The sequence below is a fragment of the Musca autumnalis genome, unplaced genomic scaffold, assembly GCF_047663935.1.
Source record: "Musca autumnalis isolate F117 unplaced genomic scaffold, ASM4766393v1 scaffold_1, whole genome shotgun sequence".
In the NCBI taxonomy this organism is placed as follows: Eukaryota; Metazoa; Arthropoda; class Insecta; order Diptera; family Muscidae; genus Musca; species Musca autumnalis.
Window position 1 is genome coordinate 281,310,365 of NW_027411644.1, and position 24,766 is coordinate 281,335,130.

General features: G+C 37.2%; 1 protein-coding gene across 1 annotated transcript in view; it reads left to right on the forward strand.

Moving 5' to 3' along the window:
* Positions 1-4,825: 4,825 nt before the first annotated feature.
* Syn (synapsin) overlaps positions 4,826-24,766 on the forward strand; it is a 135,770-nt gene continuing 115,829 nt past the window's right edge. Inside the window, exons 1-3 of the mRNA XM_073961373.1 lie at positions 4,826-4,986; positions 5,561-5,779; positions 21,273-21,464. The gene's annotated coding sequence lies outside the window, so the exon portion shown is untranslated. The remainder of the gene's footprint in view (positions 4,987-5,560; positions 5,780-21,272; positions 21,465-24,766) is intronic.

Here is a 24,766-nt window from a genome sequence, read left to right on the forward strand (position 1 = left end):
AGACAGATCCAAGTGGTGTAGCGTTCGTCACGAAAAATTATGTTTTTTTATACTGAGGGCAGAAATTTCTTTTTTTTTTTATTCATCTATAAATTTAAATTAAATTAATATCCCGCTTTTAAGGAAATAGAAAAAAATCTACAATAATAATAAAAAAATACAGTGCATTAATTTCTGTAGCGTTCGTCACGATTTGAGTTCTCCCAAAAAATAAAAAATTCCTGTTTTCACTTTCTCTTGTATTCTATTTTTGTTTTATTCTGTTTTCGTCACGATTTGAGTTCAGTTAATTGTTAAGAAACGAAATGATTTCAAAGTTATATTTATTTTCTGACGGATGTGCAAGTCAATTTAAAAACAAGTAAAAAAGTATCAGTCGGCTTTGCCGACAGAGATATACACTCAGCCTGCGTATATTGAAACAATTTTTTCCCAAAATACGTATTTATTTAGGGGGTTTTAAATATTTTGGGCGTTTGAACCGACAAACATTTTGATTAGGATTTAAGATAAAAAATTTTGCGGAGGTGATACTATAAGGAATGGATCGACATTGACCGTTTTGGAAGTGGATCTCCAGCCACAACATATGGTGCCATAGGGGGTTTTTACACTCTTCGGGCTGTTTGCTCAAGAAGTATGGACTTGCCCCTAAAAAAACTTTTACCATCGTAATTGAGGCAGCGAATGCAAGTTGCTTCAACAAAAATTAAAGTGATTCGATAGCAGGTCTTAAAGTGAACTTATCCGAAATTTTGTGTGGGAGTTACCGGATGGAGTGGACAAATATAGTCCATATTTGAACCAGATTTATATCTGGTAGATATATTAGGATGTGTAAAGTATATACAAATTCGGCCGTTCCCTTCAAGAGTTACCGTACGAACAATTTTTCCGAACATTTTTGAACTTTTGTGGGGGAGGTACCTGAAGGAGTGGACCGATATGGCTTATCTTCAAACTTAAACTATGTTTGGACAAAATATTACTAAGGCTATATTTTGGACCGAATCGGCATATCCGTTCGAGAGTTATCTTGCGCTCCAACCACCTCACACGGTGTCATAGGTGTTTTTTGCAACTTTCCTGCTATTTTCTCAGGAAGTATGGACTTGCCCCTGATGAAACTTGTACCGTCGTATGGAGGGCAGTGAATACAATTTGCTAAAACAAAAATCAAAGCGATTCGAGAGATGGCCCTAAACTGAACTTTTCTCAAATTTTGTGTGGGAGGTACCCGAAGGAGTGGACCTATTAAGACCATATTAGAACCTCATATTACTCTGGTAGAAAATTTACGCTATGCAATGTATCAACCCAATCGGTTACTCCCTTCAAGAGTTATCGTGCGCACAAACTTTCTGAACATTTTCGAACTTTTGTGGGGGAGGTACCGGAAGGAGTGGACCGATGTAGCTCACCTTCGAACTTAAACTAAGTTTGGGCAAAATATTACGAAAGCCAAAATTTGAACCGAATCGGTTCATCCGTTCGAGAGTTATCGTGCGCTCTAGCCAGCAGGACAGACAGACAGACGGACGGAAACACATTTCGTCCAAACATACTTGGGGTCTAAAACCATTATTTCGATGAGGCACATTTTCATATATACCCTCCTTAGCCTAAAGGCTGAGGGTATAGCAAGTTCATTTTAAGTAGTATACCCTTTTCCAAAGAAGAATTTGAGTGGAATTTTTTGCAACTGCTCACGGAAAGGGTGCAGTAGACGGAATCGGAGCTGTCGTAAAGAAAACAATTAAAAAAGTATCAGTCGGCTTTGCCGACAGAGATATACCCTCAGCCTGTGAAAATTGAAACACTTTTTTCACAAAAAACCTATGTATTTAGGGGGTTTCAAAATTTTAGTCGCATAAACCGACAAAAATGTTGATTAGGATTCAAGTTCAAAAATTTTGCAGAAAAGGTACTTAAAGGAATGGACCGACATGGACCATGGGGGTGCCATAGGGGGTTTTTACACCCTTCGGGCTGTTTTCTCAAGAAGTATGGACTTGCCCCTGAAACAACTTTTACCATCGTAATTGAGGCAGCGAATGTAAGTTGCTTCACTTTAATAGCAGGTCTTTAAGTGAACTTATCCAAAATTTTGTGTGGGAGGTACGGGATGGAGTGGACAAATATAGTACATATTCGAACCTGATCTATATCTGGTAGATAATATGAGAATGTGTAAAGTATGGACCATATCGGTCACTCCCATCAAGAGTTATCGTGAGCACAATTTTTTCGAATATTTTTGAACTTTTGTGGGGTAGGTACCTGAAGGAGTGGACCGATATGGCTTATCTACAAACTTAAACTAAGTTTGGAAACAATATTAAGAAGGCCAAATTTTGGCCGGAATCGGCATATCCGTTCGAGAATTATCTTGCGCTTCCACCCATAAACATGGTGTCATAGGGTTTGTTTTTCAACTTTCAGGCTATTGTTTCAATAAGTATGGCCTTGCCCGTGAGGAAACTTGTACCTTCGTATAGGGGACAGTGAATACAAGATGCTACAACAAAAACCAAGGCGATTCGAAAGCAGGTCCTAAACTGAACTTTTCCGAAATTTTGTGTGGGAGGTACTCGAAGGAGTTTAGCGATTGGTGCGCACGATAACTCTCGAACGGATCAATCGATTCGGTTCAAATTTTGGGTATCGAAATATTTGGTCCAGATTCGATTTAAGTTCGAAGATGGGCCATATAGGTCCACTCCTTCAGGTACCTCCCCCACAAATGTTCAAAAATTGTCGCAAAACTTGTGCGCACGATAACTCATGTAGGGAATAACCGATTTGGTCCATACTTAGTACTTAGTACATACTTAATTTCTACCAAACTTAGGTGAGGTTCCAATATGGACTCAATCGGTCCACTCCTTCGGGTACATCCCACACAAAATTTCGGATAAGTTCAGTTTTTAGGACCTGCTCTCGGATCGTTTCGATTTTTGTTGTAGCAACTTGTATTCGCTGCCCTTATCACGACGGTACAAGTTTTATCAGGGGCAAGTTTATACTTCCTGAGAAAATAGCCAGAAATTTGTAAAAATCTCCTATGGCACAATGTGTAGTGGCTGAAGCGCACGATAACTTTCGAACGGATCTGCCGATTCGGTCTAAACTTTGGTCATCGTAATATATTTTCTAAACTTAGTATAAGTCCGAAGGTGCATTCCTTTAGGTACCTCTCCCACAAAAGTTCGAGCATATTCGGACAATTTGTGCCCACGATAACTCCTGAAGGCATACTTTGCACATCGAAATATTTCTACAACACATAGATTAGGCTTGAATATGGACTATATATGTCAACTCCTTCAGGTACCTCTCACACAAAATTTCGGAAAAAGGCCTGCTTTCAAATTAGAGTTGGGTAATCTAGTTCCTAGTTTCTTGTACTAGTTCCAAAACGTATGATTAACATCATGAAATGTGACGTGTGATATTAAGTATACGCAGTTTGTTCAAGGAAAAAATGTGGGCCATTGGAACTGCGAAGTGAACTAGATAGTTCCATATAGTTCCTTTGGCACAACTCTATTTCGAATCGCTTTTATCTTTGTTGTAGCAACTTGTATACAATGGTGCAAGTTTTTTAGGGGCAAATCTATACTTCCTGAGAAAATAGCCCGAAAGCTGTAAAAATCTCTATGGCACTAGGCATACGATATCTCTCGGATCAGCCGTTTGGCCAAAATTTGGCCTTCGTAATATTTAGTCGGCACCAAGTTTAAGTTTGAAGATTGGATGTATCGGTGCGCTCCTTCCACTACCACCCCCCACCAACAAAAGTTAAAAAATTTCACTAAAGTAGTACGCGCTATATCTGCTGAACGTTGCAACTCTCCGAACCTTCGTTCTCCTAATATTTTCCAAATGTAGTTTTACTTCAGAAATCAGTTTTCTCCTTAGGGTACCTCCCAGACAAAAGTTCAACATGTTCGTTTAAGCGCAGTTTGGGATCTGTTCGAAGAACCTTTGGGAAATTATACCGATGATATTATTTTCCATGCTTCCTGTCATGTCCATGCTTCTTGACATCGTGGCCCAAAACCTCTAAGTTATACGGTGACCAACTGAACTGACTGGTGGCCACAAAATCGATCAAAAGGAATCAAACCCAAAATTAGATCCACTTTAAGTACATCCTCCGCAACACTTTTGAGCTTCAAACCAAATATATTTTTGTCAACAAATTTCAAAAAGGGCTACAAAATCCGTAATCCGTAGATTCGATATTGTCAATAGATGGACGTTTCAATTCACACAGGCTGAGGGTATATCTCTGTCGGCAAAGCCGACTGATAATTTTTTACTTGTTATGTTATCATTCTCATCCATAATTTCAGTTTGTAAAAGATAACTTTTGTGGGGAAAGTACCCAAAGGAGTGTACCCTTTACAAACTCGATTTAAGTTTCTACAAAAGGTTACGAGTTGTAAAATTTTGACCAAGTCCGTTGATCCGTTCGAAAGCCGGACAGGCCCGAAATCAACTTCTAATTCTCTGAAACATATTTAAGGTCCAAAAAACTTCGTAAGGCTGAAGTCAGAGGATGCAACAATTATTATTTCGGGCAGGTTCGGGCCCCTACCCTCCACGCTGGCTACGTTAATGACTACTCATTTCCAATTTTCGACCATATTGGGCTGAAATTGTCCAACTTGGTAACGTTGGTAGTGATACATTCCTATGCTCTCTATTTTTTATTGGGAAGAGAGAGAGAGAGAGAGATTGAAGTAAAAGAGATTAGAATATACAAATGTATCGCAATGTAAGTAATGGCCATAACGGCAAATGTTACAAGCTCTCACAATCAGTTAAGTTTTTAACGTCGAGTAATAAAGTTGGCTTTTCTCTTTGGTGGAAAAAATTCGGAAGCGGAAAATTTTCTTCTTACAAAGAAAAATTAAAATCAAAGAAATAAAAATTGCTTTAAAAAAGCTTTGTGAAAAAGTTAAAATTTGTTAAAAAGTTGTAAGTTTTATTATTCAAAAAAATCACAAACAAAAGTGTTTTGTTTTTTGAAAACAAAAAAAATACAAATCATTGAATAAGAAAAAATTTAACGTTTTCATAATCAAATCGATAATAGGTCTGTCTAATTGTCTGTCTACCCACATATCTACCATAAAGGAATTTTTTTATAACCCCAACCAAGTTTTGTAGCTACCAACAAATTTGAACTACCAAAAAGAATTTGTAGAGAAAAGTGGGAAGAAAAGCCAAAGCAAGCAAAGAAAGGAAGGAACTGTGTGACACCAACCAAACAATACGAAAAATTTCAAATTATATTGAATCGGGTGTGTGGTGTTTTCTATACTCGCATCACGTATCTCATAGCGACCCCCCGCCGCCGCTCTGCTAGGAAAAGAAACGAAAAGAAATAAGAAACTCCTTCGTGTCCTGTTTGTGTGTTTGAGTGTGTGTGTGTGAATTTGTTTGAGAGCGTGTGCAGAGAGTGATTTGTCGCAGTAGTGCGCATTTGAACGTCGTCGCCGTAGCCGTTATTAGAGTTGTGATAAGAAATTTTCTGTTCTTCGTCTGTCAGTATACACACGGATACAATTCTCCGCAAAGGATACCAGTAATCCCCCTCGCTACTACTAACAACCCCCCACGTCATCAGTAAACCAGCCGAAGCGAAGAAGAACAAGCAGTCTCATAATATATGTGTCACTGTGCTCCATTGAAATTTGTGCCGTTGTAGTAGAACAAAAACGTAACTCCACAAATACAGCCAGCCGGACAAAAGGACACAACAAAGAGGGTAAGCATTAACATTTGTTTAGACAGGATTACTAGTTTGCATTAGAGCCCCCTCCCACCTACAAGCATCCAAACTCACACCCAGACCGGCCAACCACCGATTCGATTAAAAATATTTCCAAGAGATACAAAAAAGCGAACAGAAATAATGTTAATGGACTTTATGCTAAATTTATGCAAATATTTATATAAGTGTGTGAATGAATGGCCAAGTGTATGTGTGAGTGTGTGTTTTTGTCCCTTTTGGACAAAAGACGATATGTGGTTCAACGACCGACCAACCGAATGTTGGCTATATTATAATAGTCAGTCGTAATCGTTTTCGGTCGTCGTCATTCATACAGCGTCACCTGTAAACCATCCTAAAGTCAACATCATCATCGCCATCACCATCATCCTCATCCTCACCAACCAACAGCCATAACTATCACATGATACAGATAGAGAAACACACACATCTAAACATTGAGACACTTATATTTCTGTATATCTATGTACCCAAAAAAAATACTTCACAAAATATGTATATTTTTTGAAGAGGCATACACACAACACATTTGGGCAACTCTACCTTCCTCTTGGCATCCATTTCATTGTGGATACAGCCTTTTGGGAGTAGGGAAAATGGGAATTTTAAATAAAAACTCATATAGGTATGTATTTGAATAGTAGCTTTGGAAAAAATCTTCAAAACTTTAATAGCTCCCAAGGGATGAATTTACACCTAAATGAAAATCAGTTACTTCCTTTTTGTTTAGCAGGTTTTAAGCGCTGACTGTCTCTCTACTTTCGAAAGTAAAATATTTACTTTGGCGTTAATGACACTTTTGTGGATAAAGAAATGAGAAGCTTTTTGGAGCACATTTCTGTTTTGTAATATGGCATTAAAACACCTGCTTGCTATGATATTTTAAGATGGAGGTGGAAACTAACAATTCTTTTTTGCTTTTTGGGAAAATAATTAAAAGTAGCTACACGTAGCATGAAAAGTGAAAATCAGATTTGTTAAAGAATTCGCTTTAGATCGTCTTGCTTAGTTAGCTGGATATAGCCGTACGCCTTGTTGCTTCTATCAAAGGGATTGTATTTCACAGGAGTGTTCAGATGGAGAACATTCATCCTTTGGCTTTATAAATTATTTACTTATTAAGATGGTTTATATTCTAAAGAGAGCGTTTTGTCCAAAAGCCGATCTTCTACTTTGGTTCTCCAAGTTTACGATAAGATCTTCAACTTGGCCATTCCATCGTATACTATCTAATGGCGGGACATCTTTATTTATCCAATTGTAGGATAAGTCCATACTTTCATAAAATGTCTGGTGGGCACGATAGCTATTTAATGGAATGATTGTCATTGGTCCAACCTTTGCGCATCGTAATATTTCTCTCGCACTTTAATCAAGTTCGAATATGGACTATATCCTTCCACCCCTTCACACAAAATATCAAATTTTTTACAAATGTGGAGTTTATGCACATCACGGTGCTCTTCAAACAAACTTAAATGAAAGGTGCTTACACCTGGAAAGTTTTTGCGAATTCTGAAACTACAATGTTCATAGATGAGAAAAATCAAAAACCAAAAAAAAAAATTGATTTCTGGAATAGAAGGGAGACGAATGAGTCGTCTTTGAAAATAACAAGTAAGAAAGTATCAGTCGGCTTTGCCGACAGAGATATACCCTCAGCCTGTGTATATTGAAACAATTTTTTCCCAAAAAACGCATGTATTTAGGGAGTTTTAAAAATTTTGGGCGTTTGAAATGACAAAAATGTTGATTAGGATTGGAGATCAAAAGTTTTGCGGAGGAGATACTAAAAAGAATGGATCTCCAGCCACTACATATGGTACCATAGGGGTTTTTTACAACTTCAGGGATGTTTGCTCAAGAAGTATGGACTTGCCCCTGCAACAACTTTTACCATCGCAATTGAGGCAGCGAATGCAAGTTGCTTCAACAAAAATCAAAGCGATTCGAAAGCAGGTCTTAAAGTGAACATGTATCCGAAATTTTGTGTGGGAGGTACCGGATGGAGTGGACAAATATAGTCCATATTTGAACCTGATCTATATCTGGTAGATATATTAGGATGTGTTAAGTATGGTCCAATTCGGCCACTCTCTTCAAGAGTTATCGTACGCACAATTTTTCCGAACATTTTTGAACTTTTGTGGGGGAGGTACCTGAAGGAGTGGACCGATATGGCTTATCTTCGAACTTAAACTATGTTTGGACAAAATATTACTAAGGCCAAACTTTGGACCGAATCGGCAGACCTGTTCGAGAGTTATTTTGCCCTCCAACTTCCTCACACGGTATCATAGGGGTTTTTTGCAACTTTCAGTCTATTTTCTCAGGAAGTATGGACTTGCCCCTGATGAAACTTATACCGGCGTATGGAGGGCAGTGAATACAAGTTGCTAAAGCAAAAATCAAAGCGATTCGAGAGATGGTCCTAAACTGAACTTTTCCAAATTTTTGTGTGGGAGGTACCCGACGGAGTGGACCGATTGAGTCCATATTAAAACCTGATCTAAGTCTGGTACACGCTCCACGATGGGCAAAGTATGGACCAAATCGGTTACTCCCTTCAAGAGTTATTGTGCGCACAAATTTTTCGAACATTTTCGAACTTTTGTGGGGGAGGTACCGGAAGGAGTGGACCAATATAGCTCATCTTCGAACTTAAACTAAGTTTGGGCAAAATATTACGAAAGCCAAAATTTGAACCGAATCGGTTCATCCGTTCGAGAGTTATCGTGCGCTCCAGCCAGCCAGACAGACAGACAGACAGACGGACGGACATTGCTCAATCGACTCCAAATTGTCTGAAACACATTTCGTCCAAACATACTTGGGGTCTAAAACCATTATTTCGATGAGGCACATTTTGCCCGTATGAAAGTGTATATACCCTCGTTAGCATAAATGCTGAGGGTATAAAAAGCTTCAATTTGAACTTCACAAATGCAAAATTGCAATCTTGGATGTATAAATAGATGTCAATTTTTCAATGTAATGTCCTTAGGTCATAAAAAGCTCGATTAATTAAATTAATTAAATCTCACAAATAATAGCCTTCGCCCCTAAAAAAGGCAGAAACTCAAAAAAAAAAAAGAATCGCCGAAGCGCTTTTTAAATAAATCGCGATTCAAGTTGACATTTTTAGAGATTTTTTGGGTTTTCACGATTTTGGTTGGAAACCGCAAGTCCTAGTCAGTAATTGTTTACCCATCTACATTGTATATTTTCAGGGGTAAGTCCACAAACTCTATGGCCGCGAACTAAAATGACTCTTAAAGGAAAATGGACTATATCAGTCCAATTATTGCGGTATCTTCCTCACAAAAGTTCAAACGTTTAGGCTTAAAAAGAGGTCGACCCCTATTCGCGGATAAACTTTAAACTTTTTTTCGGATAGTTCTCTCAGAACAACAGTAACATTTTGGAAAAAACAACCCATACTGGAGCCGACCAATACTTTTTACTTTTTTGTGTAGGATTAGATAAGATCTTACATATAAAGTGATTTGATAAAAACTTTACGCACAAAATGATTTTACATTATGTACTTATGAGCATTTTGGGCAATTTTTTGAAGTCACTGTAAGCAGATATAAAATTTAACACAATCGGAATACGCACAAGTATTAGTCCCACATAAGCTTAACTAGGCGTTTACACCAGACAATTTGTCTTCAAATACAACTCTGATTTACTAACACATGCATACATTTGTCGTTTGTCTCACAGCTGTCCATCAGTTTTTCACAGACAGCCGGGTTGACAAATTTTTGACATTTTTGTTAAAAAGAAGTGAGATGATAATTCAAATGTGCTGAAAACAAACGAATATGTACAAAACAAAATATGTAAACGGAAAACAAAAAGAAATCGGTGATTTTCATTCATAATTTTACAACTGTTTTCGCAGTTGTCTGGACGCCTACGTCACACAGACAAGTTGTGGGAATTTGACAATCAATAAATGAAGTCAACTGTCCTGTCATTTGTAAACGCAGGGTTAGTCACACATACATACATATATGCAATATTACATATAATCATCCATCACACAATCTCAGTGAAAGGTTCTGTTTTTTCCAGTGGGACTTCACGCATTTGAGAGCTTTGGGTAGTCATTCAGACTACTTCAAAATTTCCTGCACAACAATTTACTAATGAAAAATCCGTGAGTAAGCAGTAAATGAACAGATTTTACTCAACCTGTTTTGGGTTTAAGGCATCAAAATGAACGCAAGAAGAGCTAGAATGGGACAAGAGCTCAAGCAGGGATGCCAACTGTTCCGAGATAAAAATCGCTACAGCCACATACGCACCATAGGTCTGTACCGATTTTTACCTTAAAATAGTTGACATTCATGCCGTTTTTGTACGTCAAAAATCACCACAAGTAGCGGAAAAACCACCAACTTGGCACCCTGAGCTCAAGCATAAATTACAGATGTTTGGGATCTGCTTAAACTTTGCAAAACGGATATCACTCCTCTCAGTGAAGTGACAGAATATAAACTTCTCGTCTCTGCAGCCGATTCTTTCCTTAATCTCAATGTTTACTGATTTTGTGAACCCATGGAGCTCTTCTTCCTGACAACGCGAAGAACACGATCTAGGACATGATGCTGAACTAGGTGTGGGGTGACCTTTCTTGTCAAACATTTGCTTTAGTCGAACTATAACGCATGTCATTTAGCTGGTATTCACGCTTGTTGTATCGGCAACATCACAATGGATCCCCACAGGCTTACCACATGCTTCAGTACTTCTGCGTTTGAGCTTTCTCAACATTCAATTTCAGCGCAGCCAAATTATTTTCTATAGAAGAATTCTTGAGGGCCACGGTCTGATATTAAAAGTTCGCAAGGTGTTTGGATACCATAGACCCCCACCAAGAATCCATGGTATGACCAGGAGTGTCATGCTGCCAGTAGCAACGCGTAGCGCACGAGAGAGGTATCGGCAGAAAAAGTGAGGAGAAACGTATTATCCGCAGGAAAAAGAGAGAGATGGAAAAGCGGGAGTGTGAAAAAATCGAGAGGTACAGGAGCCAGAATGAAGTCCGAAAATCCTACCAAAGAGTGCAGCATCAAACTGATGGATTTGGTACAGGCAACTCCTCCTGTAGAGACCAGCAAGGTAATTTGGTAACTGATACATATGGTGTACTCAGGATATGGAAAGATCATTTTTCAAACGTGATGGTATCCAATAGCAGCGAAGACGACGAAGATACCACAGATCCAATCCCAGAAGATGGTATTGAATGTATACCGCCCAGACAAGATGAGGTAAAGACAGCAATAAATCGGCTGAAGAATAATAAGGCAGTAGGAGCCGATGGCTTACCAGCCGAGCTGTTCAAAACCGGAGGCGACACGCTGATAAGGTGTATTCATCAGCTAGTTACAACGAGTACCCGACAATTGGAATCTTAGTATTCTGTGCCCCGTCCACAAGAAAGGAGATAAGACTGTATGCTTTAATTATAGGGGCATACGTCTACTCCCGATTGCCTACAAGATCGTGTCAGGGATAAAGCCTATGGTCAACGAGATAATTCGGCCATACCAATGCGGCTTTAGACCTGGCAAGTCCACCATTGACCAGATATTTACCCTGCAGCAAATCCTGGAGAAGACACACGAGATGCAGATCGACACCCACAAACTTTTTGTCGATTATAAAGCAGCCTTCGACAGCCCACTACGTTCAAAGGTATTCCAAGCCATGTCTGAATTTGGTATCCCCGCAAAGCTCATTCGGCTTTGTAAAATTACTTTAACTGACACGAGATACTCAGTTAAAATAGGAAAGAACCTCTACGAAGAGTTTTGTACCAAAAGGAGGTTTCAGACAAGGAGACAGCCTTTCGTGTGATCTCTTCAACATCCTGCTGAAAAAGGTTATTCGAGAGGCAAACGTCAAAAGAAGTGGCACAATCTACACCAATACACATGTTACTTGCTTATGCTGATGATATATGTAGACATCATGGGACGATCAGTAAAATAAGTATCTGATACCTTTATGAAGGTCGAAGGAGAATCTGCTAATGTGGGTCTGGCGGTAAACGGCGGGAAGACCAAGTTGATGGTGTCGACGCGCAATTTGCCCATTGAGTTCGGACCAACTGTTGAAGTTGGTTCCTATAATTTTGAGGTAGTAAAAGACTTCGTCTACCTCGGCATCGCCGTAAACACAGCAAACTACATCAGTTGCGAAATAAAAAGAATTGAATTGGCTAGCAGATGCTACTTTGGATTAAGTAAGCACTTTAAGAACAAAGCCACATCTCGTCAAACAAAAATAACGCCTGGGTACTTGCGCAAGCAGACATGGCAGTGCTTGGTGTGCTTGAGAGAAAAATTCTAAGAAAGGTCTACGGACCAATCGGCGTCGACGAAGAATATCGACGTCGCATGAACCACGAGCTGATATACAACGACATCAGTATAGTTAAACGTATCGACATGCAACGATTGCGTTGGCTAGGCCATATCATAAGAATGAGCGATGATGAACCCGCACCGCTTGGCGGTGCACGCAGGCCAAGGAATAGATGGCGCAAACAAGTGGCTGAAGGTATTCCAGAAAGTGAAATAGCAAACAGAGAGAATTGGAGATTTTTTCTTAGTTCGGCCTATGGAACAAATGTTCTGTACTGGGCCAGCTAAGTAAGTAAAGTATTTGAGTGGTCTAATGTTAATATTTTTCGAATATTTACACCTTTTTTTTGAATTTTTTTTTTTTGTAAAATAGGATTTATAGTTCTGGGTGCCTAAGAACACGTCGTAAAATAAATAAATAGTCAATATATGTCAATGTTTTGATATAGCCCCCATATAGAGGTTTCGTCAAATTTGGGGTTTTTTGAACATTTATATATACCAATATTGCAACTAAACTTGCTGAAACTGCAAATTGCGGATTTTGAAGGGAGTGAAAATATTTCTATTAAACATAGTCACTATATATTCTCGTTATGGAATAAAATCCAGACAAATTCGGTTTATTTAGAAGATCTTACACATGCCTTTAGAAGAATTTTTACTTTTTTTGCTTAAGATATCGTAAAACTTACGGTTAAACAATATTTTACAATAGAGTCCTAATAAATGTACTGCCAAAAAGATTTCTACGTTTCTGAAAAGTATATTTTCTGGTTCTAGGTACATGAAAGAGATTACTATCTAAAAAAAATTACCCTAACTTTCCAAGAATAATATCACCCTGTCAATCCAAAATGCTTTGTCTTACGTAGATTAAAAACAAACAACACAACACTTAACAACAAATACAATATAAAAATTACAATTATAGGTCCACTAATGAGGACAAAATATATTATGTTCAAAATTAACGATTTTTTGATAAATGACTTTTTTCACCATTTCTTCAATAACAAAAATACGACAAACAAGTAAAAAAGTGTCAGTCGGCTTTGCCGACAGATATATACCCTCAGCCAATTTGAAGTGAAACTTTCACCTATGGACAGATCGAATGTATTTAAGGTCTCTTTAGAATTTTGTGGCCCTTTTTGGACATTTGAACTTGCCGACAAAAATGTGGATTAGGAATTAGCTGCACTAAGACACAAATGTTGAACCTTTGTGGGGTGGTACCCTTAGGGAGGACCGATATGAGCCATTTTAGAAATTAAACTAAATATTAGGAGATCCAAATTGGTTGCCCCATTCAAGTGATATCGTCCTAGCATTTTAGTGACATTTTTTAAATATTGGGGAGAAGTACCGGAAGTTGTGGACCGGTATTGTCCCATGAAACTAAGTTTGGATATAATATGACGAAGACTAAATGTTGGACCACATCGGTTGAACAGTTCGAGAATTATCGTGCCACAGCCACATATGGTGACATAGGGATTTTTTACATCTTTCGGGCTGTTTTCCTAAGAAATATGGACTTGCCCCTGAAAAACGTTTACCGTCGTAATGGAGGTAGCGAATGCAAATCGCTTCAACAAAAATCAAAGTGATTCGAAAGCAGGTCTTAAAGTGAACTTTTCCGAAATTGTGTGTGAGTGGTACCAGAAGGCAAATATAGTCAATATTCGAACCTGATCTATATCTGGTAGATATATTAGGATGTGCAAAGTATGGATTACCTCGGTCACTCCCTTCAAGAGTTATCGTGCGCACAATTTTTTCGAACATTTTTGAACTTTTGTGGGAGAGGTACCTGAAGGAGTGGACCGATTTGGCTTATCTTCGAATTTAAACTATGTTTGGACAAAATATTACGAAGGCCAAATTTTGGACCGAATCGGCAGATCCGTTCGAGAGTTAATTTGCGCTCCATCCACTACACACGGTGTTATAGTGGCTTTTTGCATCTCAGAAAGTGTGGACTTGACCCTGATGAATCTTGTACCGTCGTATGGGGGCAAAGAATACAACTTGTTGCAACAAAAATCAAAGCGATTCGAGAGCAGGTCCTAATCTGAACTTATCCGAAATTTTGTGTGGGAGGTACCCAAAGGAGTGGACCGATTGAGTTCATTTTGGAACTTCATCTAAGTTTAGTAGAAATTTCACGATGTGCAAAGCATGGATCAAATCGGTTGCTTCCTTCAAGAGTTATCGTGCGCATAAATTTTCCGAACATTTTCGAACTTTTGTGGGGGAGGTACCGGAAGGAGTGGACCGATATAGCCCATCTTCGAACTTAAACTAAGTTTGGACAAAATATTACGAAAGCCAAATTTTGGATCGAATCGGTTGATCTGTTCGAGAGTTATCGTGCGCTCCAGCCAGCCAGACAGACGGACGGACATTGCTCAATCGACTCCAAATTGTCTGCAACACATTTGGTCCAAACATACTTGGGGTCTAAAACCATTATTTCGATGAGGCACATTTTGCCCGTATGAAAGTGTATATACCCTCGTTAGCATAAATGCTGAGGGTATAAAATGGCACGAGTTATGAGTTCATTTGGAAAGACAACACTCAGGACTAACATAAAAAATTATAATTATCTTGCTACCGAGTGCTTCTTTTTTTAATATTCTATAAAATTTTTCAAAAATATAGAAAATATGTATACATTTTAAATTAATCTCAAATATATTTCTAAACTTTTTTTGGTATACATAGTTATTTTTTCCACATTCTGATAACTACCTGCAGTTGACGATTCCATTCTGTAATGACCTCTTCTTAAGAAAACTTCAACTTTAACACTGTGCAACTGTAAAAGTAAACAACATTTTGGTTAGAGACCTAGAATTTTGTACCTTATATGTCCGTAATTTCTACGCGTAGTTATCTATGAGTTCATAGATATCCCCGTGTAAGCAAAATTTCATAATTTCAATCCATAGGTAACGTTACCGGGTCGCAAACAGCCGTGTTACTTACACCAAGGATTTTGCCTGGTAGATCGTTGTCAATGTGTTAAAAATTGTAAAACACATATATGTATGTGGCAATGTTTTTACGAAATTATGAATGAAAATCACCAATGTTCCCACATGTTTTCAAAATTTATACACCTCGGTAAATGGCACGTAGAAATTACCAAACGCGTAGGTAAAGATAACTAATAGCCCGGTTACCTAGGGCTAGAAATTACGGGAAATAATCATGTAACGACAGTTATACCGTAAACCGAATTTAATTTTTTGAATTAATCTCCGTTTTTTCGATTTCACTCCTCTGTGCAACGTTTTGTTTTTATTTGCACGGCGCGTTCTCTTCCTGAAGTTTTGTTTTTTTCCCTGGCATAGGGCTACACAGGCAGTATTTAATATGATACTTTCTACAAAATATATTTCAAACAACATTCACACAATCTGTTTATTTTTATATTTGAAATTTCAATGTATTGCACGGTTTGCCTTAACAAAATTTAAATGGAAGATGTTTACACCTGGGAAGTTTTTGCAGATTCTGAAACTCATAGATGAGAAATATCAAGAAACAAAAAAATCGCTTGAGGGATTTTCAAATAAATAGCGATTTAATTTCACATTTTAGGGGTTCTTCAGGTTTTCACGATTTTGCCTAAAAAAAATTTTATAGCTGTGAAAATTCTCCACAAGATTTTTACCGTAGATTTTACCGTTTTTGAGATATAGAAGTTCAAATTGAGACAATGCACTGACTGTATCGCAAGCGAAAAAGGAAAACCGAAGCGAAACATGTCACAACATGGTGGTTGTGTGGGTTCGAATCTTCGGCTTTCCTTTTTCACTTGCAAAAAAACATCGGTCATTAAGCTCGACTACAACGAGAAATTAATTAAAATTAATATTAACCCTTTGAACCCCGAATTTTTTTCCGTAGAGATAAAAATATTTTTCATATTTATTATGATTAGTAGGCTCAAAAATAAGTCCTTTATGCAAAAAATTCTTATCAATTCCTTTTTATTATCGTTATATTTTTCATTATTCATGATGTGGAAAAGCATAATCTGATGAGTTTGTTTAATTCTGGAAGAAAATTGATGGAAATGGAATGGAAAATTGGTCTATATTTATCATATATAGTTCACAATTTAGCCAATTTTGACGTATATGGTGGTGTTCATATAACCTGAAATACTCATATTGACATTTTTCAGAGCAGAAGCGTTTGAAAAATATTTTCAATTTTGTATGCAGACTCTAAACCTGATAATATTGACCTTCATCCAATACATAAAATTATCATCATCGATATTTGAACAGATATTCGCTTGATATCATACAAATTCCTAACATTTAATATGTCTATTCACCAAAAAACTGTGTCAATCTCCTCTTGATTCAAGTCCAATCTTTGAATAACAATATAAATACAAAATTTTTCTCAACCCCGAATATCCCAATTACCCTTTGTATTTCATTGAATACCACTAACCACCATTTTCGACTTCCACTAGTGTAACCACTTTATTACCAAAATGGCAACTTCCATATTTCAAAAATGTGTAACTACTAATTGGAACTGTAAATTATATGTTTGTTTTTTTATTTTGTTAGATCAACATCTCAGTAAGATTTTTCAAAAAATGTTGGCTGCAATTATTCAATTCGTTTGACATTTAACGGCATTTTATAAAATCCATAAAATATTTCATGTCCAAATTTGTACTCGACTACTTATACTTAAACAAGCATAACTTCGCCAATGCAAAATTGTCCACAGGCAACATCGGGCCACAAAGGGTTAAATCTAAATTTGAAAATTTGACCACGCCCACTTTTTTCAATTTTAATCTTTTCTACAAAAACTACTGAACTGACATTCCGAAAATTGTCATGGAATGTACATTTCGAAGGGGACGGGGTACTTGCCTTTGCCATATTAAAAAAAACAACGCCACATCTTTATGAATAAAACTCCAATGCCGTCATAACCCAACTTAGGTTTTTATGGAAAGAAAATTTTATCACGCCCACTTTTTTAAATTTTCAATATTTTTTTTTTTCTGCAAAAACAACTGAACCGATTTTCCTGAAGTTGTCAAGGAACGTACAGGGAGGGCCACCGAAAACAGGCTACATATTTTATTGAATTCCAGATGTGGCGGGGTACCTCCTCTATGCGACATTTAAAACATCTAACATTTAAAACATCTAATCTACAATTTAGGTACTTCTTTGGAGACTTAAGACCGACCACGCCTGTTTTAAATATGTTATATCGACGCCTCCAAACAATAGTATGCTAAGTCGACTTAGCATGTTTTCAAGTTCTTTACATTTTTATATTTAACGTCCTTTAACTTAAATTCTGTCAAATTTTGGTAATAATCGGACAATCCGAACAGAAGTTATAAACAAATATTTACTTAGCACAGTACTGAAGGTCAAAGAAATTTCCAAACTTTTAGAGCTTGTCCTGCAAAACTCGCTTTTCAGAATTAGCAAACTATTTGGAGGTATCGAACGTCCTTTAACTTAAACTCTGTCTAATTTTGGTAATGATCGGTCGATCCGAACAGAAGTTATAAACAAATATTGACTTAGCATAGTACTGAAGTTCAAAAAAAATTCTAAACTTTGAGAGCTTCTCCTGCAAAACTCACTTTTTAGACTTAGCACATTATTATTTGGAGGTGTCGATATCTCCAATACTAATGAACCGATTTCCATGAAATTTGCAGCAATATCTCAATGTTTGTCGTTGTTATGTATAATTTATGAATTTCGGAGAAGTTGGGGTACCATCCCCACGCCTTTCTTTTAAACGCTATATGTATAAACCAAAATTATAATTATACCGGTTACAGCATAAATTTTGGGAGGCAATGGGTATGTATGTACCCTAGGTACATATTTGGAGCCAAAATATGTTATATCATGAAAAGTGATGACCACGCCCACTCTTTTCAATACGTTGTTTTTCCAAAACTACTAAACCTAGTTTAATGCAATTTTCAGAAAATATAAAATATTTGCAGACGAATTTCGGGGGTCTATTGTTTTATAATCGCTATATTTGCTAAACTTATGAGTGAGATAGAAAATACCTTTTTTTTGAATTGTCAAGCATAAAGTCCAAAAAAAGTTGTCATTAAAAATCATTACGACGGGCCAGCAACGGGGACCGGGGTCTGCTAGTATGTATATAATTTAAGTATATATTTTTTGGTTTGATTAGAAAAATTAGAAAAAACAAGTAAAAAAGTATCAGTCGGCTTTACCGACAGAGACATACCCTCAGCCTGTGTATATTGAAACAATTTTTTCCCAAAAAAATGTATTTACGGGGTTTTAAAAATGTTGGGCGTTTGAACCGACAAAAATGTTGGTTAGGATTAAAGATCAAAAGTTTTGCGGAGGAGATACTTACAGGAATGGATCGACATTGACCGTTATGGAAGTGGATCTCCAGCCACTACATATGGTGCCTATGGGGTTTTTACACCCTTCGGAAGTATGGGCTTGCCCCTGAAAAAAACTTTTACCATCGTACTTGAGGCAGCGAATGCAAGTTGTTTCAACAAAAATCAAAGTGATCCGATATCAGGTCTTAAAGTGAAGTTATCCGAAATTTTGTGTGGGAGGTACCGGATGGAGTGGACAAATATAGTCCATATTTAAACCTGATCTATATCTGGATATGTTAAGTAAGGAGCAATTCGGCCACTCCCTTCAAGAGTTAACGTACGAACAATTTTTCCGAACATTTTTGAACTTTTGTGGGTTAGGTACCTTAAGGAGTGGACCGATATGCCTTATCTTCGAACTTGAACTATTTTTGGACAAAATATTACTAAGGCCAAATGTTAGACCGAATCGGCAGATCCGTTCTAGAGTTATCTTGCGCTCCAACCATCTCACGCGGTGTCATAGGGGTTTTTTGCAACTTTCATACTATTTTCTCAGGAAGTATTGATTTGCCCCTAATGAAACTTGTACCGTCGTATGGGGGGCAGTGAATACATGTTGCTAAAACAAAAATTAAAGCGATTCGAGAGATGGCGCTAAACTGAACTTTTCCGAAATTTTGTGTGGGAGGTTCCCGAAGGAGTGGACCGATTGAGTCCATATTGGAACCTCATCTAAGTCTAGAAGAAATTTCACGACGTGCAAAGTATGGTTACTCCCTTCAAGAGTTATCGTGTGCACAAATTTTCCGAACATTTTCGAACTTTTGTGGGGGAGGTACCGGAAGGAGTGGACCGATATAACCCATCTTCGAACTTATACTAAGTTTCGACAAAATATTACGAAAGCCAAATTTTGCACCGAATCGGTTGATCCGTTCGAGAGTTATCGTGCGCTCCAGCCAGACAGACAGACAGACGGACGGACATTGCTAAATCGACTCCAAATTGTCTGCAACGAATTTCGTCCAAACATACTTGGGGTCTAAAACCATTATTTCGATGAGGCAAATTTTGCCTGTATGAAAGTGTATATACCCACGTTAGCATAAATGTTGAGGGTATAAAAAATGAAATTCGCTTGTAACATTTTCGTCTGACCCTTTTTCACAACTTGCGAAAGGGGATTGTTAATATCTGTACGGCGATGAAGCACCAGGTACAATAGTTCAAAAAATGCCAGTGTCAATTGGTGCAAAGGAATTTTGAACCATACGATCGCGGTGCTTCATAAGATGTTTATAAGATCTTCACAGGTGACGAATCATGGTTCTGTGCCTATGATCCCGAAATAAGACAGCAATCGTCAGTGTGCGTCTTCGAAGATGAGGCAAACCCAAAATTTTTTTTTATAATACCAAACCTATGGAAATCAATGTATTCGATTAGTAGTAACATAATATAATGCCATAAACCAATTGGGTTTTGGTTTTCTATGGTTATGGCGTTATAGCTATGTCACTTCTTCGTGGAAGAAGCACCTCGATGGATGGTCAATTCTGAGTGGTAGCCTGAACTCTTCAGAGAAATTGGAAAAGCTCATTTCGTACCATGACAATGCGAGCTTTCACACATCGGTTCATTAGGCCAGATGCTTATCTGGTAGCCCTCGTATAATTGATTACAAAAAGGGCTTTTGGACAGTAATATAAAATTCTATGCGAAGCTATAATGTATAAGCCTCTATCGCAGGGTATGTGTTCCGCTGCGTTCTTCTTATCGTGGCTTCGTGGTTCGTCTCTTGCTATTGATTTGCCGGATTACTGCGGCCTTGACCTCGTCATGGATGTCCTGGATTGCTTCTTGGCATCTTCGCCTTTGCAGATTACCTTGCCCGCTTCTATACGATGATATTTTTCTCTTTGGCAGAATTGTCGCACTTTCTTCTAACTCCGAATATATCGCAATGTTTAAATTTGCTGCAGATAATGACTCTGTATTAAGCCGCGTAGTCTATCGGCCTAATTCCCTTGTAGCATAATTCTCTATGAAAATCTTTTCCCTTTGACATTAAAATAACCTATAATAATTGTAATACCATGGTCAGGGCATAGGTTATATAATCTTCTAGTCCCAGCTAGAAATTCTCAACAGGCAGTCCTTTAAAAGGATTTCTAATAGCGGACTAACTGGCATTTTTGTTAAAAAGGTGTACGAAGAAGTATCACTAAAAATTTGCCCATCTCAGGGTTCGGGTTAGGCTTTTGTGGCGCATATACCTAGAGTAATTAACCGGAAGAATTCTTACAACTTTGGGTCCATTATGCTTGTATCTTCGGTGAAAATTTCTTTCAAATTTTTATATTAGTGACGCACGGAGTGTTCTACCATCAATTCCAAATCATCTGCATATCCTGCAAGTATTGAGTTTTTTCGACCTGTAAAGTAAAATTTATACGTTAAGCATATTTCTTAGGCTTAAAAGTTTCATCCCATGATTGGCTGCGTCCGACAATAGCCCTTTTTTTATATTCTAAGGATTACAATGTAAAACGTGTATGTTCCACTACAAATAGGACAAGTGTTGGCATATTCCACTATTCTTCAAAATGAAAATAAATATTTATTGTTTACTATTGCATACCATTCTAATCAATATTCTTTTTCTGTGTTGTCCTTGTTTCAGTGTCCACAGCAGTCGTTCGTAACAAACAAATCAACGCCTTAACTACAAAAAGCCCAGCTAGACCAGACACGATAAACGACAACTGAGGAGCAACAACCAGGCGCAGCTGCTGTGTCAGCCCCCTTTTCGTAGTCGGTCAATATAAGTGCAATAGCAACTGCTGGGTGCGGGCGAATTTGTGCCCCACCTCCGGTAAGCCATTCACATATCCATGTTCTTCATGTTGTCATGTCAATGTCATTATTTTGTGTTGTTTTTGTTTTTATTGCTTTACCATCATTTGTTTGTGTTTTTCGTTTCATTTGTTTACTGAATTCAATCAAAAAGGAACACACGAGTAAATAATTTACATACACTTTTATTTATATATAAATACAAATGGTTATACTAATTTCTAATTTGTATATATGTAAATATATGTAAAGTACATATGTGTGTATGTGTTGCATACATATGAGCGTGTAAAAAACAATTTGCATTGTTTATTTACATATGTACTACCGCTTATAAATAATAATGTGTGTAATATTTGTATTTACTTTAGTATTTGATTTTCCTTTTAAATTATTCATTTGGTTTCACTGCACAAGAAAAAAAAAACAACAACAGCGTACCAACAATCAAATTCATTTTCAGAATCGAATTAAAAAAAGCAAAACATGTACATAGCAATTTTGGCAAACTCTCACATTTGTGTGTATCCCTACTATTTTCCCTGCCCAAAATAAAAGACGTAAAAAATGGTAACACATGTGACCGCAACCATTAAAAATTGTTGGCCATCATTACCAGCCACCACCACCTCCACAATTATTGTCGTCGACCATCCGCCACTAACATTTGCAACTACCTTTGACATTTAAAAGAGAAATTGGAGATGAGCGATGTGATGTAACTCAACAAACCAACCCACGCGTTGAAGAACTTTGCAAACTTACTTCCAAAGTTAACCTTGTTTATTAGGATTACGTATTTTTTTCATATATTTTTGTCGCCATTACATCAAGGATTGTGTTGTCATGTCAATGTCAAAGAGGCCACAAAACGTGGATTTTTTAAAGAATTTTAACAACCACCAAAGAGGCCACAAAACGTGGATTTTTTAAAGAATTTTAACAACCACCAAAGAGGCCACAAAACGTGGATTTTTTAAAGAATTTTAACAACCACCAAAGAGGCCACAAAACGTGGATTTTTTAAAGAATTTTAACAACCACCAAAGAGGCCACAAAACGTGGATTTTTTAAAGAATTTTAACAACCACCAAAGAGGCCACAAAACGTGGATTTTTTAAAGAATTTTAACAACCACCAAAGAGGCCACAAAACGTGGATTTTTTAAAGAATTTTAACAACCACCAAAGAGGCCACAAAACGTGGATTTTTTAAAGAATTTTAACAACCACCAATGAGGCCACAAAACGTGGATTTTTTAAAGAATTTTAACAACCACCAAAGAGGCCACAAAACGTGGATTTTTAAAGAATTTTAACAACCACCAAAGAGGCCACAAAACGTGGATTTTTTAAAGAATTTTAACAACCACCAAAGAGGCCACAGAACGTACATTTTTTAGAGAATTTTAACAACCACCAAAGAGGCCACAAAACGTGAATTTTTTAAAGAATTTTAACAACCACCAAAGAGGCCACAAAACGTGGATTTTTTTAAAGAATTTTAACAACCACCAAAGAGGCCACAAAACGTGGATTTTTAAAGAATTTTAACAACCACCAAAGAGGCCACAAAACGTGGATTTTTTTAAAGAATTTTAACAACCACCAAAGAGGCCACAAAACGTGGATTTTTTAAAGAATTTTAACAACCACCATAGAGGCCACAAAACGTGGATTTTTTAAAGAATTTTAACAACCACCAAAGAGGCCACAAAACGTGGATTTTTTAAAGAATTTTAACAACCACCAAAGAGGCCACAAAACATGGATTTTTAAACAATTTTAGGATCCACCAAAGCCGCCACAAAAAGTGGATTTTTTAAAAAAAATGGGATCCACCATGGAGGCCACAAAACGTAGATTTTTTTAACAATTTTAGGATTCACCAAAGAGGCCACTAAACGTGGATTTTTTAAAGAATTTTAAAATCCACCAAAGAGACCACTAAACGTGGAATTTTTGAAGAATTTTAACAACCACCAAAGAGGCCTTAAAACGTGGATTTTTTAAAGAATTTTAACAACCACCAAGGAGGCCACAAAACGTGGATTTTTTAAAGAATTTTAACAACCACCAAGGACGCCACTAACGTGGATTTTTTTAAAGAATTTTAACAACCACCAAGGACGCCACTAACGTGGATTTTTTTAAAGAATTTTAACAACCACCAAGGACGCCACTAACGTGGATTTTTTTAAAGAATTTTAACAACCACCAAAGAGGACATAGAACGTGGATTTCTTAAATGTTAGAAACATCTTTAATGGACTTCTACAGTCAACTATAAGACAACTTAACCGGTACTATTTCCAAATGTATTTTTCACTAAAACTAAGTATATCTTACAAACATCATAACCTTAAGGTATCTGTGTGTCTGTGCTGTTCTGTTCGTATCGACCAAACCAAACAATTGACGCTAGTAATAATGGTAACAATCGTCCTTGATGAGTTCACTCAATTCTGAATTGCTTAATGGCATCCACCACATTCATAGCTCCCCTTGGAAAGCCCCTCTCTACCTAAGTAAATGAATGACTTGCTGTGGGTTGTTTACAATTTATAAGGTTTCAGTAAATACTTAATTGAGAAAGAACGGTGGGTTTCGGTTTTTGCTTGTCAGTCTTAAAGCTTACGACGCTTAACAACAACCACAGTAATGTGGGTTAAAGGTGAAGAAAAGTGGTGGGCTAGATTATATTTCCTGCACCGCACAGCAAAATTTCCTTTGTTATTTTAAGTTAATATAATAAATGAGCAATGGAACACCTAGATAACAATTTAGTTAAGACCCATTTATAACCAAGGTAACGATATAAATATGAATGATTAACAAAGTGATGGTAGGGACGTTAGTGATAAATATGTGAATATCCTGTCACAAGGCATTCTGATCATATTAGTAGAGTGAAACATTTTATTTTACTCACTTACTTAGAGAAGGTATTTGTTGGGGTATAGACATCCAGTTTTGAAATAACATTCACACATAATCTTTGTAATTAAAACAATAATGGTATGTACGTCCGCCTTACGCTCAGAAGTTATGCAATCCCTGACTAGAACATCAATATTTTCAGCCATGAAAAACTTCTTTACAAGTGATGTCGGCGCGTTGCCGCTTCCTTGTAATCGTGGACAAACATGTAAGGTTGCCGAATTTTTGTAGAAGCACTTGCGAGGGCATGTGAATGAAAAATTCGAACTAGTTAAACTATTTGAAGTGTTTTCAATAAAATAAAAACAAAAATAAAGAGTATGATAAAGTCAACAACATATTTTTTCGATTTCTGTCCACTCAGACAACACTGTGCGCCGTT